At 33.7% G+C, this 19,122-nt stretch overlaps 2 long non-coding RNA genes across 2 annotated transcripts in view; both read left to right on the forward strand.

Annotated features, from left to right (window-relative positions):
- The first annotated feature begins 551 nt into the window (after window positions 1–551).
- On the forward strand, window positions 552–7,859 carry LOC134810522 (uncharacterized). The gene is made up of 3 exons (XR_010158804.1): window positions 552–5,151; window positions 6,007–6,051; window positions 7,263–7,859. It is a non-coding gene; the product is annotated as an uncharacterized LOC134810522 (long non-coding RNA).
- A 10,091-nt stretch (window positions 7,860–17,950) lies between these two features.
- The window catches only part of LOC134810483 (uncharacterized), a 79,589-nt gene continuing 78,417 nt past the window's right edge, over window positions 17,951–19,122 (forward strand). Inside the window, exon 1 of the long non-coding RNA XR_010158727.1 lies at window positions 17,951–18,063. This is a non-coding gene — a long non-coding RNA (uncharacterized LOC134810483). The remainder of the gene's footprint in view (window positions 18,064–19,122) is intronic.

Consider the following 19,122-nt stretch of genomic DNA (forward strand, 5'->3'; position numbering starts at 1 on the left):
TTCAATAATAACTACTTATAAAATTGTGAGAATTACATGACAAAATATGTCATTAGCATTAAGAAAAATGAAAATATTTGTTTCTCTTCTTCAATATATAGAATTGGTTTTTAAAATGCTGTCTATGCTTTATACCATACCTTATACTAGCAGTATTTACAGTATGGATACGCCAAAGTCTTTTTGTTTTAAATAATCATACAAATCATACATATTGTAACATTATGATTACTAAATAACTCAAGTCAGTCATAGCTAAATTATTTAATGGTGTTTGATAAGAATCAAAAGACCAAATTATAGAATTTGTTCTATGCTAACATACAATTATCTTTTTATAATACAATGTCTAAAACACACTGTCCCCAAAATGTAAATTGTCTATAAGTTTTCTACAGGTACACAAAATCCGAAGATCTTCATTCAAGGCTCAGCTTTTCCACTAATTTATGTTCCTTTGGGAAAGCCAGTTAATTTCTGTGGACCTTGGTTTCCTTTCCTGGAAAATCATATTAGATTATAACTAAAATCTTTTCTCAAAGAGCCTAATGTCTACCCTATTATGTTTCTTGCAGCTTCATTGGCTGTAGGTTTAATCCTGTGTATGCATATAGCATGTCACATTGGTAAGACTGTGTTTTTGAACAGTCAACTGTGAAATTAGCTATGTAAATTCAGCACTTACCACATGACTATATTTACATTCAGTTAATATTTTATATTGATACAATCATTTATATGAATCTAAAAGAATTCTTATCGAGCATTTGCTGGCAACTCTTCCAAGCCTTTTTAAAAAAATAAGTCATTTAATTTTCATTATAACCGTATTAGATAGCTACTAACCCTATTAGATAGCTACTATTATTATCTTCAACTTACATTTGAAGAAACTGAGGCATATGAGATTAACTTTCCCATGGTCACTCAGGGTTTTGATCTCTATGACTGAACTCCAGAACTCATGTTCTTAACCACTATGATAATCTCCCTGTGTCACCATAACCATGAATGTTTCCTAATTCATAATTTATTTAGTTTGTCAGACAGAAGTACTGAATTGATTTAATATTAGTTCATTTATGTATACAGGATTCCTATAAAATAATTCTTTCAACTATATTAAAGATTGCCCTTACAAATGTTTTGAACAAAACCTACCATGTTGGCCCAGTACCTTGTGTAGACACACATTTAAGAGATTTTTGATACCTACTTTCCCCCATCATTCATTGCCCTTACTATACTACCTTTCCCTAAGATAGGAAAAAACATAAAGAGACCCAAGAAATAAAAATGATCTATCATTCATTGTTCTATTATTATTCTTGGTAGTCTTGCAACACATTATGCAATTTCTAGGGAAAATAGTTTACTGCATTTTGTTGGTAACAAGTCAAGTAAACATAAATTTGAGTCCAAGTTAAGTAGTTATGCCTTTTGAAGATTTTATATCTGGTGGTCTGCTCAGTGTCACCAGGTTTCCACGGCAATATAGCTGTAACATTCCTTCTGAGAGAGCTTGCATCAGGCACACTGGATCGGATTTATGTCATGGACCCCCACAGGGTATTAATCATTCTTTGAGGTCATTTTCAGTTACGAAAGTAAGTGAATTTGGAAAAAAAATGGCATGAACGAACTTTAAACCAGGTCCCATGGCTAGCTTCAGGTGGTGGAAAAACAAATGTTGAAGATTCACAAAACAAATTTCTTGGCAGAGTGAGTATGAAGATTGAGAATCAGATGGGGTAGTTACCATTCATTAGCACACTTACAAACTGTCTGTGTTACGAAAACCAGGGCACACTTGGAGGAAAATAAACAAATTTATCAAGCTGGTTTCAATTTTCTGAAGTACAATGTTGAAAGGTTTCCACTTGGTCTGTGTGAAATTCTGAGAAGATAATTTAGACATGGCTATAATGATTTGTCACTTCTGTCAGGTCTTAGAAAAAAGTGTTAAGAGCCTGGTACACTTTTCTGATTGAGGACTGGAACAGTTTGCATACACCATTGTTCCAACAGCATGTGCTCACTTTGTGACTCTGTTTTACATCTTGGAAATTCTCGCAATATTTCAAACTTTTTATTATGTATCTGTTATGGTGATCTCTGATCAGGGTCTTTGATGTTACCAGTAGAATTATTTTGGGGAATCATGAACTGTACCCATGTAAGACAGCAAACTTAATAGATAATTTTGGTGTGTGTTCTGACTGTTCCACTACCCATTCATTTCACCATCTCTCTCTCTCTCTCTCTTTCCTCAGGCCTTCCTATTCCCTGAGACATGATAATACTGACATTAAGCCAAATAATGAAACTACAATGGCTTCTAAATGTTCAAGTGAAAGGAAGAATTGTGTATCTCTCATTACTTTCAGTAAAAAGGTAGAAATAATTAAACTTAGTGAGGAAGGTATGCAAAACCTAAGACAGGCCAAAAATTAAGCCTCTCTCACCATACAGCCAAGTCGTAAATGCAAAGGAAAAGTTATTGAAGAAAAAAGTGTTAATCTATAAGAAAGAAAAGCAGACTTATTGCTGCTTTGGAGAAGCAGCTGATATGGAGAAAGTTTTAGTGGCCTGAATAGAAGATGAAATGAGCCACAACATCCCCTTATGCCAAAACCTAATCCAGAGGAGACCCAACCTCTCTTTGATTCAATAAAGGCTGAGAGAGGTAAGGGAAACTGTAGAAGAAAAGCCTGAAGCTAGCTGAGGTTGGTTCTTGAGATTTAAGGAAAGAAGTTGTTTCCGTAACAAAAGTACAAGGTGAAGCAGCAAGTGCTAATGGGAAAGCTGTAGCAAGTTATCCAAGAAGATCTAGCTAAAATAATTGATGAAGGTAGACTAAACAGATTTTCAATGTAGATAAAATAGCCTTCTACTTGAAGAAGATACTATCTATGATTTTCACAGTTAGAGAAGAGAAGTAAATGCCTGGCTTCAAAGCTTCAAATAACAGGCTGACTCTCTTGTTAGGAGCTAACGCAGCTGGTGAATTAAGTTAAAGTCAATGTTCATTTGTCATTCCCCAAATCCTAGAGTCCTTAAGAATTATGCTAAATCTACTGTGCCTGTGACCTATAAATAAACAACAAAGCCTAGATGAAAACATATCTGGTTATAACGTGATTTACTGAACATTTAAAGCCAACTGTTGTGACCTACTACTCAGAAAAAGAAAAAAGATTTCTTTTAAAATGTTACTGTTCATTGACACCGTATCTAGTCACTCAAAAACTCTGATAGAGATTTACAAGGATATTAATGTTTTCATGCTTGCCAACACAACATCCATTTAACAAGCCATAGATCAAGGAGTAATTTTGACTTCCAAGCCTTATTAATTTAACAAATATATTTTATAAGCCTGTACCTGCCATAGATAATGATTTCTTTGATGGATCTGGGCCTAGTAAATTAAAAACATTCTAGAAAGGATTTACCATTCTAGGTACCATTAAGAATATTCATGATTAATGGGAGGAGACAAAGATACCAACATTAATAGGAATTTGGAAGAAGTTGATTCCAGCCCTCATGGATAACTTGAGGGGTTCAAGACTTCAGTGGAGGAAATCAATGGAGATGTGACAGAAATAGCCAAGAGAACAAGAATTAGAAATAAATCTTGAAGATGTGACTTATTTGCTGCAATCTCATGATAAAACTTGACTGGAAATTAAAGAAAATGGTTTCTTGAGATTGAAACTACTGGTGAAGATGCCGTGAACACTGTTGAAATGACAACAAAGGATTTAGAATATTACATAAACTTAGTTGATAAAGCAGCAGCAAGATTTGAGAGTATTGACTCCAATTTTGAAGCCCTAGTATGGGTCAAATGCTATCAAACAGCATTGCATACTATAAAAATATTTCATAAAAGGAAGAGTTCATCAATGCAGCAAACTTTATTGTTCTCTTATTTTAAGAAATTACCACAGCCTCCCAACATTCAGCAACCCTGATTGGGAAGAAGCCATCAACATCAAGGCAAGATTCTCTACCAGCAAAAAGTTTACAACTCACTGAAGGCTCATATGACCATTAGCACTTTTTTAGTAATAGAATATTTTTAAATTAAGGATTGTACATTACTTTTTTAGACATAATGTTATTGCACACTTAAAGAGTACAAGATAGTGTAAATGTAACTTTTAAATGCATTGGGAAACAAAAATTTGTGTGACTTGCTTTATTGCAATATTTGCTTTATTGTGGTGATCTGGAACCACTCACTCTCAGTATCTGTGAGGTGTGCTTGTATTTTCAGGATTTTATCTTTGTAGAAGTCAAAACAACTAGCTATGGTACATATTTGGTGACTAGTTCTTAACTAGCTAAGTATTTGGAAAATGAGTGCTGACATGTAGTCAGAAGCTTTTCATTAAGTGCCTTCAAACAAGGGACTTTGTATCTCCACTGAATAACTTAGACACCTGAACTATACCTCAACCTGGGCTTTTGTTAGAGGGAAAAGATATAGAGATATTAGGTTATCAATGATGTCTAAGAATTACAGTGGGTGCAGGAAATATAGACTCCTCGAATCTTTTTTAATTGAGGCTTTTATTTGTGTATGTGGCTATGTGATGTGCTTACATATACATAATTTCATTAAAGAAAGAGTTACGGAAATTTTACCCAGGATGACCAACTAGAAGCATTTTATATGTCCTTCAAAATTGTTCTCTCCCACTGCTCACCATTTTGCCCCCAAGTGACATCTTTTTGCAAAATGGATTAGAAAGCCCTTATCTAAGAGGGAGAGGTTGGCATCTTCAGTGAAGTTACTCACTTTAAAGCAAATACATGTTTCTACATGTATTTAAGAGGGTTGGGTGTGTGAGTCACCTACTTTTAATCAATTATGTTCATGGAATTTCTCATTCCCAATAGTATTGTCTTGAACTTGAATAGGTTTTTTTTTCTATGCAAAAAATATCCAATGGTACATTATTCCACATTTTCTAAGAATACTAACTAGTGTCATATATTCTCTTCCAGACTGGAAGACAATTTAAACTTCAAGCAGTATTGACTTACCTATGAATCACTTAGTATATATGAGCTTCTCAGAGAAGAAATCATAAACATTGAGAGTTGCCATGCATAATGATGACCTTCAACACATATGAAGTAAGATACAGCATTCTTTTTCCCCTTAAGTGACTACCTCATCCTAACTTAAATATTTAACTTTATTTCAGTTATTTTATATCAATGTAGAAGAGAAACATTTGGGTTGAAATGGCACAGCATACACTGAAGTGACCCACCACCTTTCACTTAGCCCATATGTAGTCCAAAATGCCGCACATGAGAACCTAGCTTCTCACTGGCCCATGACCTGCTTTCATAATCGGAAGTTTTGCATAGTAGCTGTATTCGAAGAAAATGGCATATTTCTCTATGTTTGAATTTGCATGTGTTACACGTGTGTAAGCAAGGGTTCTCCAAATCTTGTCATGTAATATCTACAATGTACTTGATTTTCATATAGTCATATAGTCTTTTGTTTTAGATATTCCACATAGTAAAAGAAAAATCCAAATTAGGAAATTAAAGAGTACCATTTTATAACAAACAATATACTTGGATATCTTGAAAAACGGTCATTGATTTACTAGCAGCTTTTTTAAAAAGTCTCACTACAAACATATACACCAATTATAAAAAGTACATCCAAATTTTAGAAATACAAAAATGTGGAAATAGGTATGGTTAATAATCATGGAAGTATAGGAGGTTTTTTTTGCTTTTTCTTTACATACCAAATGTTTTGCTAGACATGTCATAATACTGTTTCATAAATCTATGTTACCCATTTATGCTATAACACTGTTATTCTTGGTGGTCCATAGAGAAATTTAGACAATAGCATTTTAAGATGAAAATCATTGTGCTCTCCCACTGTCCGAATTTCTTGCAACAGTCCTGCTTTGAGCACTATAATAATGCTAAGGTTCACAAACCTTCTCTCTGTCTCCTCAGGAAATTACCCAGATCAGCATTTCCCCATCTTTCATGGAATAAAAGGTAGGGATGTGGTCAGTCTTTCTGAGACATGTTGCCAAAACATTAAGGTTATATCAATAACAGAATGAATATAAGAATGAACCATCCTTCTATTAAAATAGAAGGAAAAAAGACCCAACTTAATTTAGAGGTTTGTTTTGAACATTTTCTCTGTGTTCTCTAGTGACCTAGAGTTGCTTCTAACACCACACCCAATCCCACAAGGGTTTTAATTGACATGCTGATAATATTGTTTTAAATTTAGTAGGGAAGGCCTCCCACCACTAACTGTTTCTATAGAGCATTATTGAACTCTTGGGGAATTTTTCTTCCAAAGAAAGCATGGAATTCCTCTCTGAAATATTTATTTCTCCAGGACTCTAAATGAAAGTGTCTGGAATAAAAAAAGAGAGTGAGAGCAAAAGTAAAAAGAGAGAGAGACAGAGATAGGGAAGGAAGGAGAGAGAAATATTTTTGACAAATGATCAATTTTTATTATTAGAGTTGATTCAGTGACTCTGTTATTACCTATCAAAAGTAAAGTAAGGCAATTGTACAACTTTAAAGTTTGTCATTTAAATGTTACATTTGCTTTGTAATTCAATCAGTAGTATCCATGCCCATGAAAAAATCCTTTTGCCTTTTGCATTTCCCTGAGAATATATTTGACTCTTACCAAGTGAGACTGGAAGATACTAAAGAAAAATCCAGTAGTGTGAATGAAAAGTCTACTTATTATTCCTCATTTCTTCAGAAATACACTTCTTTTTAATTACCTAATAGTAAGTCAGTAAATGACTGTTGATTCCTTGTTTCTTCTCTAATAAGCAGACATTGTTGAACTTAAAACTGTCTTTTCTTCTCGAACTTTTAGGTTGCATCTAAACTTCAGGCTACAACAGACAACTTATTATTTGGTGTCATGCTAACCATTTCTTTTCTGATAGTAATTTTCCTTTAGCCTCTGTACTGAATCTTAAGATGTCCAGAATATCTGGACCATGTCAGGATAAGATATCTTCTGTTTTGCCATTTAGATGAGTGACATATTACCTCCAAGTCTACTCTTACTGAAAGAATCTAATAATCTACGTTTATTTAAATTAGCTCATTTTACTGTAAAATATTACTTTGCATACTTTTAGGAAATATATACTCATGTTTGGTTCCCTTCCTATCATATCCTTCAAATGATCTCAAATGACCCACATCCTTTCTTGTGCATCATGAAGAGAAATCACCAAGGATTGGAAGTTGGCTGATAGAACTGACATCAGAAAGACCATTCAAAACGAACAGCCAGTGTCAAGATCCTGTATACCCTTCCTGCCATTACTCCCAAAGTAGCCTTTTCATGGATCCAGGTAACACTTGAGCCCTCAATCCAAGATTGAAAACATCTGCTAGAGAAATTGTCAAAGAGTCTTTGAACACTTAGTCGAATTCACAGGGACTCCATCTGGGACTGGTGATACTTGCTGCTTTTGTATCTTTAATTGTTTCTAGCACCTCCATAGATCAAAGTTCTCCTGTAATGTGTTCTTTCCATCATGCCATATTTACCCATTTTATATCAAAATATATAATCTTTACCATCTGGTTTCATAAGGGAATATAAATCTTTATCAAACTAGATTAACATTAAGTAACAATTTTCATCTATGTGTGACTGTATTTTGTTGTTATCTGCAAATTTCAGAAAATAATCCCCTCTTTCATGGCATACTTTAAATTTAGAAACAAGCTTCCTGGGTTTTTCTAACTATGGAGTATTTTTACATGTTTCATTGTTCCTGAATTTCAACGTTCAAAGAAAGTAATTTTTAAAATCTTCTGTACTACAATAATATATATTGCTCTTACAACACATATCATACAATCTTGGTTATAATTTCTTACTTGTTTGCAAATCTATATCATGTCATGAAACTATAAACAACTGCAAGAAATTGAGTTTTAAAAATGTTTATACTTGGTCTACTGTCTGATTCATAGTAGATAATAAATTACTGATAACATAGTAAATTGTTATTTTATGCTTAATAAGGATTACGTTAAAGTAAAAGTTGTGGTAAGATGAAGAATAGTAAATTAGCTGAACGTGACAGAACACTAAATAATAGAAGACTAAAATTATTACACATATACAGCAATATTTAATAACTTGATTTATACAAATTAATGTATCACTGTTATTCATAAGCTCCTATAAAACATTATTTATATTTATATTTTTATACTCTGTTTTTATGATACTTTTTACACTTTCCTACTATTGTACATCCAGTATACTCTGTTCTCTTGCACGCCATGTAGTAGCTTACTGCTTTTATCCTTCCATTCCTTTTACCATGCAATGGTAAAAGGGCCTTTAAATTGGATAATGTATTATTTATGAAAGGTATATGATGTCTAAATCTCAAAATATGTGTGCCATTAATTTATATATAATCTCAAGTTTCTAATGGGCTAAGGTGAGTTATTTTTGAAAGTAAAAATGAAGTTATTAATCACCATTGTATTACTCAGGATTCTCCAGAGAAACAGAAACAATAAGACAGACAGAGAGAGAGACAGACAGATAGATACATAGATAGATACATAGATAGTTACACTAGATAGAAAGAGTAAGCTATAATATGATGGAGTGGCTTACCTAATTATGGAGGCTGAGGAGACTATCCACTGTCTACAAACTGGAGGTCCAGGTAAGCCAGTGCTATCGTTTCAGTCCAAAATCCTGAGATTCAGAGCAGCCAATGGCATAAGTCCAGGTCCATGTCCAAAGGCCCAAGAACCAGGAATGCCTATTCTTAAGGACAGAAGAAAATGGATGTCTCAGCTCAAGCAGAGAGCAAAGTTTTCCTTCTTAAAGTTTTTTGTTCTATTCAGACCTCAATGGGTTGGATGATGCCCACCCATGTCAGGGAGGGTGACCTTCTTTATTCCATCTACAAATTTACATGCTAGTGCCTTCCAGAAACACCCTCACAAATACCCCAGAAATAATGCTTTGCCAGCTATCTGGGGTTCCCTTATGTGTCAACCTGACTGCTTCCCCAGTCAAGCTGTGACTAAGATAATTTTATATTTTCTCTAATCTCCAACACTGAAAAGTAAGCATGGACCTGAGAAACAGTTTTTTTTTTTTTGTATCAATGTCAATATCTGGTAGAAACAGTTTTAAATAAGGAAGTCCTCCTATAAAAATAGTTTTGGTTTTAGTAGATTTAACCTTTTCCTTCACTTTGGATAGTTACCAATTCTCTAATCCTAGTGTGAAAAGTAACACCTCAAACTGGTTCTCTCATCCAAGACTAAATAAATATGTCTATCTAGGGCAAAGACCTCTTCCAAGGAGCACACCATAAATTCTAAATATGCCCCATCTTTTCTTCTATGATGACCACTTCTATATGCCACTATGAAGAATGAACTAATTTTAAGGTCAGTTTTGAAAAAAATAGCATTTCTTGTGAGGGCATCTTTTCTAATGAACTTCAAACAGTGAAGTATTCTAAGAACAAATTCCCAGGCAATGTTGTGGGACTCTATAGAAAGAAATGGGAAGAAATATTTTACTATAAGACCATGATATTACATCAACTTTTGTTAAAACTATAGCTCCAGAGGTTTTAGGATTTTGCTATATTTACATTGATATAATGAAGGGAAACATTTATGTTTGGATCATTAAATTCACAAATACATAGTTGTCTAAAAGAGCAAAGTAATTTTTAAATATCTAGAATGGTACTCTTCCATTCCTTGAATTAATTGAGGTTGTACAAAGTGCCTGACAAAGGAAAACAATATTGAAGTGGGAATCCAAACATTTATGTTTTAATACACTATCTGATACTAAGTAGAAATATTTATCATAAGCAATACATTAAATTTTTTCTGGGCCTCATAAGTAAAATTAAAGAGTTAAACGACACAATTTCTTAAGTTCCTTAAACATTAACATTCTATGAGCCATGACAAAAAAAAAACATTTAGATAATAAGTACTGTAGCCAAAAACCACATGAAACAGTAGGGCATCACCCCAACCCCTACTAGTAAAAGCTAAGTGGGGTGTCTAGAATTCACCTTCCTGAGGTTGCAACGAGGCACCACAACTCCCCACTGTGTGATGTCAAGAAAAGCCACATAGAGAGCTGGAACTTTCATCTTTATTGGCCATTAGTGAGCCATCACTCCAATCCTCAGTATCAGCAGAGGGCAAGAGTGGAGCCTTTTCATCCACACTCGCCCAGCAGTAACAAGGCACTTCTTCACCTTCCCATTGGAGTGGAGTCAGTGGAGACCTAGGGGAGAGTTAGGGCTTTCACAATAGCTGCCCCATGCAGCATAACTAGAAGCTACCTCCTGTCTTGTGTCAATGGAAGATGAGTGGAGAATGTTGCTTTTATCACCAACTAACATTAATGATGCAGAGGTCCCTCTTCTCCTGCCAGAGAAGTGCTAATGAAAGTTCGCTAAAATTGAAGTTTTAAATAAGACCCAGAATCTTAGAACATATCACAAAAATATCCAAGTTGCAATCGAAAATTACTTGTCACACCAAGAATGAGGACAATCTCATACTGAATGAAACAAAAAATCAGAAGATATTAACAGAAATATTACATAGGTGTTAGAATTATCTAATAAATATCTTAAAGGGGATGTCATAAAAATGCTTCAGTGGGCAATTAAAATCACACTTGAAACCAGTGAAAAATTCAACTCTCAACAAGGAAATAGAAGATATAAAGAAGAACTACATGATAATTTTACAACTGAAAAATAAAACTGAAATTAACAGGCCAGTGAATAAATAGCCTTCATAGTAGACTGGAGGGGTCTGAAGAAAGCACTATAATTGAAATTACCCAATCTGAGTGAAAAAGAGCAAATTGGCTGACCATAAATGAACAGAGCCTCAAGGACCTTGGTGATCATAACAAAATATCTAATATCCTTCAAAGTTTTAGAAGAGAAGAGAGGGCAGGGCTGAAAAAATTACCAAAGAAACAATGTCCAGAAACCTTCAAAATTTGGCAAGAGATAAAAACTTACGAGTTCAAGGTACTATATATAAGACCCAAATATGATAAACACAAAGTAATCGATGCCAAAGCACATCAAAATTAAACTACTGAAAATTAAAGACAAATCTAGAAAGCAATCAGACAAATATAATGCCTTATGTATCGGATTAACCAGATTGACAAGATTTTTTTAATCAGAAACCATGGAGATGAGAAGAAAATGACAACAATATATTTCAGGTGCTACAGGAAAAGAACTGTCAGCTCAGAATTCTATAGACAGTGAATATACCATTCAGGAATGAAAGGGAAATCAAGAGGAAGAAAAACTAAAATAATTAGTCCCATAATTTTACCCTAAAATAATGGCTAAGGGAAATTCCCTAAACAGAAAGGTACAAATAAAAGAAACTTAGAATTCCAGGAAGAACGACAGAACACAGTAAGCAAAAATATGAGTACGTACAATAGGCTTTTATTTTATCTTGGGTTTTCAAAATGCTGTTTGATGAATGAAGAAAGAAATAATAAATTTGCCAAATATCTATATAGAGTCAGAAAATATTTAAGATAATTATGTTACAAATGGGTGAGACATAAAGGGAGATAAATTTCTATACTCAAACTGGTAAAATAAGGACATCAATAAACTGTGGTAAGTTATACACATATATTGTAATACCTGGAGCAACCACTGAAAAAATCTTTACAAAGAGATGTAGTCCATTATATAGATAAATTCAAAATAAAATTCTAAAAAGGTGTTTACTGAACTCAGAGATCATGAAAAAGACAAAGAAGTGAAAAACAGAACAAACAAAAACAAAATGGCAAACTCGAGCCCTAACATATCAATAATTACACTAAATGTGAATAGTCTAAATTCACCAATTAAAAAATGAAAGTTGACACGTTGAATTAACCACCCAACTATAGGCTGTTGACAATAAAGTCACTTCAAATATAGTGACATATTCAGGTTGAGAGTAAAAAGGATGTAAAATATATTTCATAGAAATATTAATCAAAGGAAAGCAGGAGAAGCTATGTTAATATCAGACTTCAGAGCAAAAAATAAAAAATTACCACATGGAGTTTATACAATTATAAAAGGCTTAAGTTACAAAGAAGATGTAGCAGTGCTAAATATGTATGCACTAAGCAACAGAGTTATTAAATGTGTAAGGAAAAAACCCAGAATTGAAAGAAAAATTATTAATAGAGAGATCCACAACTGTATCAGAGCAAGGTCTAGGCAATAAGTTCTCAAACTTAACACAACAAATGCAATTCATAAAAGGAAAAACTGGTAAATTAGACTTAACCAAAACTAAAAAATGCACATTTCTATAAAACACCCTGTTCATAGTATTAAAAAATAAGGTATAGACTGGGAAAAAATATTTGCTAACCACATATCTGACAAGAGAACAGTATCTAGAATACAGAAAGAACTCTCATAATTAAACCTAAAGGGTAGTGGGGAGGTAGGTTTGGTTAACGGCTCCAAAAATTAGAATGAATGAATAATACCTACTTTTCAATAGCACAATAGGGTGACTATAGTCAATAATAGCTTAATTGTACATTTTGAAATAAAGGATGTAATGGGATTATTTGTAACTCAAAGGATAAATGCTTGAGGGAATGTATACCCCCTTCTCCATGATGTGCTTATTTCACATTGCATGCCTATATCAAAACATCTAATTTACCCCATAAATATATACACCTACTAGGTACCCACAAAATTTAAAAATCAATTAATTAAAAAAAGAAAATGGTTCAAACCATGAAAAGACATTTTACTGAAGAGGGATATATACTTGGGAAGTAAGCACATAAAATGATCTTCAGCATCACAAGTCATTAAGGAAATGTAAATTAAACCAAATTGATATATTATTATATACCTATTAAGATGGCTAAAATAGAAATAGTGGCAATACCACATTCTAGAGAGAATAAGAGAAACTGGATCACTAAATATATTGCTGGTGAGAATGAAAGTGGTACAACCACTGTGGAAAATTTGTTTGGTACATTCATAAAGAACTAAGCATGCAGCTAACATAAAACCAGAAATTGCAATCCTAGACATTTATCTCAGAGAAATGAAGATTTCTGTTCACACAAAATCTGTACATGTTTATACTAGTCTTATCCATAATATACAAAAATTGGACACAACCCAGTTGTCTGTTAATGAGTGAACACTTAAATTGTGATACATCTATACCATGAAATACCACTCAGCAAAAAAATGAGCAAGATAATGGTAAATGCAGCAAACTGAATAATGATCCACAGAATTAGGCTATAAGGGTTATATAACATATGAGTCCATTTATATTTCATTGAAATGAAAAAAATTACAGAAATAGAGAACAGGTTAGTGGTTGCCAGAGTTTGAGTTGGGAAAGGCCTGTGGCTATGAAAGTACAACATAAGGGACCCGTGATATTGAAAATGCTGTGTATTTTGACTGTATCAATGTCAATATTCAGATTGCAATATTGGATTACAGTTTTCAAGATGTTACCATTGGGAAGAATTGGTTAAAAGATACATGAAATCTCTTATTTTTTTTTACAATAGCATGTGGATATACAATTATCTTTTAAATTAAATGAAAATTTAAAGAGACAGTTTTGTGTCATTAAAAGCTGGTGATATTTTTCATAAGATTTTTAGCACAAATTAGTAGGTGCTGAAAAAAATTCCATGAGCCTGTGATCTTGTGGACAGGGCACAGTTGCTATATGATGAAAAACAAAAACACTCAATGCTGATATAGAGACTTGTAGCCCCAAATATTCATTATTGGGGCCATCAGTGATCTATTTCATTTGCTACTTATTGAATTCCTTATTCACCTGTGTACCAATACTATTGGTAAATTAAATGGCTTTTCAACAAGTTAAATTCTATCATAATTACTTAGAATTCTAATGTGTCTTAAGATCTTAAAGTATACGTTGTCATTTTAAGATTACCTTATTGTAATTAGCAAATTTTCCTGCGAAGTACAGTAAGAGCTAAGTATACTAAACAAGAGAAGACATTCTTGGTTTTATAAATCTCTGCTGCTGCTGCTGCTGTAATTATATTTTGTGGTCTATAGTTGGTTCATTAAACTCTATTTTATTTATTTGTTTTATGGCCTTTATATGTAATCCCAGTTGGCCTGAGCTTTTCTAATTATCTCAGTATCTAATAGTCTAAAAAATCAATTTATGGAAGACAGGACAGGACACACTGGATTAGGAAATGCTCGTAAGAGGTCAATATTCATTCTCACAATAAAGTTCATGGACTCCTAATTGTTTAAGGAGACAACCAAGTTAAGATGAGTGAACTACACAAATGTCTGGGAGATAGTCATAGGCAACACTAGTTAAAAGGAAGAGGAAACTGACAGACAGGAGGCAGGATTCAGGACTGTTAAGTTCATTTTGTTGCTAAAGTAAATTTCAGTTTCATTTGACTATGCACAGTTAAAGTGACACAGAACACCATATAAAAGATTTGGGGGTTGGAGAGGCAGAAGCAAGGGATATTCCTAAAGTTATATTTCATATAGTCATATCTTGTTCTTGATCTGTTCTGTCCTTTTTGCATCCAGATATTTACTCCTCTCTACCCACTCTCTAATAACTGATGTCTCTGGTGGTTGTGCAATAACACAAGGAAAGGATGATACAAAAGGAGGTAGCTGATAGACCTGATAAATGCAGCTATCGCATAACCATCTGGTCTCACGACTCTAAGGGGGCTCCCTTTCCAAACACAGAGTTAACTGAAGGAAATAGTCAACTTCTTTCCTCCTTCATCCAATACCTTGTATAAAGAAACCTATCTTTATAGATAAAAAAGTTTAAGAAATACTAATTTTTTTACTACCCACCACTCTGTCTTTTAGCTGTACTACACTATACCATCTCTATCAAGTGGCAATAACTCCTGTTTTAAAGCATTGCTTATCCTGCTAAAGTTTCTCCTTCCAATAATAACAACATGTATTACAGGAAGTTTTTCATTCTACAGATATTTTATATTATGCCTGTTATGGGATGCTAACCATTCATTGTTATTCAATAAATACCCAATAATTACCAGGAATATCATTTGAGAATTTCTGATAGTGGTTTGTGTGGTTCTTGAAAAAGTCAGTTTAAATCCAGATTTTTACTTATTATGTTTCTTTTTCTATAATTTATAAAGGGATACTGCAGAAATTCTAACCACTCTGACAAGATATTTTTGTGTTTTGTTATTTGTATCGTGACACATTGGGAAGAGTTTTACTGATTTTAGCATAATTTGGTTCATTAATAAAGTTATTCAAAGTTTATTTATAATGGTACAAATAAACATCTTTTAATATACTGTAGGAGACTTCATTGAAATGTACTAAACAGTAGAAATGACAGTGAGTTTTGGTGATAAAAGTCCACCAATACAAAATGATACTGTAAGGGCTTTCTATACCTTAGTTTTCTTATCTACAAGATGTACAAAAGGCTTTTTAATCAAACCCCTGAAGTTATACCAACCAAGGAGATGGAAGTAATAACATTATACAAGCACAATGGATGAAGCAAGTCCCAGCAGAATACTTACAGTGTATCTTAAGTTCAGAATAAGTGAAATGAAATATGTGGACATGTATATTGGTAAAAATGTTAAATATTATGAATAATAAATGAAATTTAGAAAGCTATCGCTTATCAGGAAGACAGAATGTGGAAGTACATTTTGGTAAACATTGGTAATTATTACTATGCTATGCTTCTTGAGTTGAACAGGAGGTTTGTAGCTATTCATTATAGTATTAAATAAATGTAAAAGTAAATCAATAAAATAGTCATACATGGGACAATAATGATGATGAGTTTTGAGTTAAGCATATGATTGTGGAAGGCAGAATTCTAAGATGGCCCCAATATCCCCACCCCTCTGTTATACACATTTTCTTTCATTTATTGAATTAAATAATAATCTACATGGGTCTGTAAAGGGATTTTACAGATATAATGAAAGTCTCATATAAATTGAGTTTATGAGAGAAAGATTATCCTGGACAGGCCCTATCTAATCAGGTGAACCCTTAAAATAAGTCAGAAGGATTAAAAGAGACAGAGATACTCCCTTGTTGGCCTTGAAAGAGCAACCACCATGTCGTTAATAGACTGTGGTTGAGGGATGTGGCAAGGAACTTAGGGTGACCTCTAGGGGCTGAGTGTGGTCCCAGGCCAATAGCCACCAAGAAGAAGGGAACCTCAGTCCTACAACTGCAGAAAACTTCTTCCAACAAGCTGAGTAAACCTGACAGAGTACCCCAAATTCCAGATGAGACTCCAGCCATATGGATACCTTGTTTTTAGCTTTGTAAGATGCTAGGAAAGGGTCCATGTACACTGTGCCTGGCGTTTTGACTATAGATGCTGTGAAATAGTAAATGGTATGAGACCAGGACTATAAAGTCCAGACTCATTAGAGGACAAATTTCACACCAAATGCAATTTGATGTAGTAATAATGGTAAATAACATTTTATTTTGTCTTATTATTATGTTTAGATTATTTTCTTTCTATTATTAAGGGTGTATCTCTAAATGAAATTATTTGCCCACTTTTTTCAGGAGTTAGATATGTTTTTCTTTGCAACAAAACAATGTCATTGCGAGTACACCCAGACAAAAGTACGCTTCTGAGCAAGGCGTTTAAAGGAACTGCATATCTAGATTTGTCATAACTCAACACCAGCACCTTGACTCTCATAATCAGGGAGGTTCTATGCTGTCTGGGAACCTATATGCAGCAATTCATAGCAGTTTTTAAATTTAGGACTTGATGAAATTGACAAGTGGGTATGTTGAAAGTGATTCCCCATATTCAGTTTACTTTGTATTTAAATCACAATAAGTTATTTTTTAAAAAGGATAATGTTGTATCAGTTCTAATTTCTCCAGCATGGAATTGGTAGGAAGGCTTAACCAAATTGGGCAGGGAAGTAGTTCCTTTCTGTGCCTCCCTTGGTTCTTATCTAATCCTACCTACTGATAGATATTAGCCTTCCTGCTTCAGGGCCCTAAGTGTTAGGTTTTCTTTATGTAATTAATCAGTCTCAAAGAACTGAGATTTTATAAACTGATTTCTATTGAAGCCTTCAAATATATGCTTTGAAAGCTGCTAGCTGTTAATGTGTGATTATGCATCTATTCTTTTTGTGAAATCAGTGTTTTTCTATACCCTGCACTAGCATTAATGTTTATAGAAATATGATTCCTATTTTTAGTATGATTTTTCTTCCACTTTTTTTCTTCTAAGAAAGAAGTTATGAGAGGAGCTTGTTAGACATATTGGGAGGAAGAATTGCTTTCTCCTTGCCACCCAGGTTAGAAGGAGATTGCTACTGTGGAGAGGTAGCAGGCACAGATCCCCTGAAGTTCCTGTAGAAAACTTTACTATTTGTTCCATCGTTAGTAACTGACAAGAACACTATGGCTACCATATTTGCTGGATTTTTTCTTAAAAGACAATCTCACAAATTTCTCCTTTGTTTCGTTCTTATGCCATTTGAAGTAACAAGCAATTATACGCAATACTGGAATTTTAAATAATGATTCAGACTACTGAACAACAGGGCTGACAGAGTAGATACAAGCTTTAACTTTTATCACAAACTTTTGATTACATACAGTACTCCTTAGGTGACTTGGCCTTTTTTTTAGTTTGTTTAACATTTCCAGGGTCTGAGTATAAAACCACCAATGATTTTTAAGAGGAATACTAAAAATCCTAAAATTAGAAAATATGTAGTTGAATACTTACTTGCTCATATAATTTCATATCAGCTTTCAGGATCTGTAAAGAGACACAACTGTTTTACAGTTCGATTGGAACTGGGGAGGAGTTTAAAAGAATCACAGTAAGCCCTCTGGTCTTTTCCAGGAGGATAATCAACAACATTGACTGATTATGTTTGTATGGGTAAGTATGTCTCTTTATAGATAATGTTAGTTCTCCTCCAATGAATGTCTTCTATGTAAATAGACATGAAATTCATACTGTTCGAAGCTGTCTGTTGGTTTAGACTATTCTAAATTGCACTGAGTATATGATATTGAAACACGCTGATCCCTTTGCAGACCTGTCACATATTAGAAGGGTTTCCAAAGAAGCTGTCGAGGGAGCTGGGCTCCAGATAAATACATATTAAGAAAAAAGTACTAGCTAAGACATTGAGGAAGATTGCACTAGCATTAATGTTTATAGAAATATGATTGCTATTTTTAGTATGATTTTTCTTCCACTTTTTTTCTTCTAAGAAAGAAACTTAAGAAAATAACTGTAGCATGATGCCAACTGTACATTGGATACAGATGGGAATTTCCAAGTAACTCATGCTGTAATTAGAGAAACTTCATAAATAGATAATTCATGTCTAAAAATTTAAAGGGAATCTATTTAAAGAAATTGCAGTTTGAAATGATTTTGTAGTGAATAAAGGTTACAATGAGCCGCCAGAAATAGCCCCGGTGAATGAAGCTGTAGGCATTCAGATAAGGGGGGTAAGGGAAGACAGAAATGATGCTAAAACAAAAAATATATATGGTAAATGAATGTAAAGAAGTTGTAGTAAACATTTCAGAATTACAAGGGGTATGCCAAAATATCAATATATGTATTTGCAAAGAGTTTTATTTTAGGTTCAGGGTATATGTGCAGGTTTATTATATAGGCAAACGTGGGTAATGGGGGTTTGTTGTACAAACTATTTTATCCTCAGGTACTAAGCCTAGTACCCATTAGTGGGTTTTTTTCCCTAACTCTCTCCCTCCTCTCAACCCCACCCTCCAATAGGCCCCAGCATGTGGTGCTCTCCTGTATAAGCCCATGTGTTCTCATCATTACCTCCTACTTACAAGTGAGAACATGTGGTATTTTGTTTTCTGTTCCTGCATTAGTTTGCTAAGGATAATGGCCTCCAGCTCCATCCCTGTTCCTGCAGGCAGCATAATCTTTTTCTTATTTTATATAGCTGCATAG

The sequence above is a fragment of the Pan troglodytes genome, chromosome 6 (assembly GCF_028858775.2).
Source record: "Pan troglodytes isolate AG18354 chromosome 6, NHGRI_mPanTro3-v2.0_pri, whole genome shotgun sequence".
NCBI classification, from domain to species: domain Eukaryota; kingdom Metazoa; phylum Chordata; class Mammalia; order Primates; family Hominidae; genus Pan; species Pan troglodytes.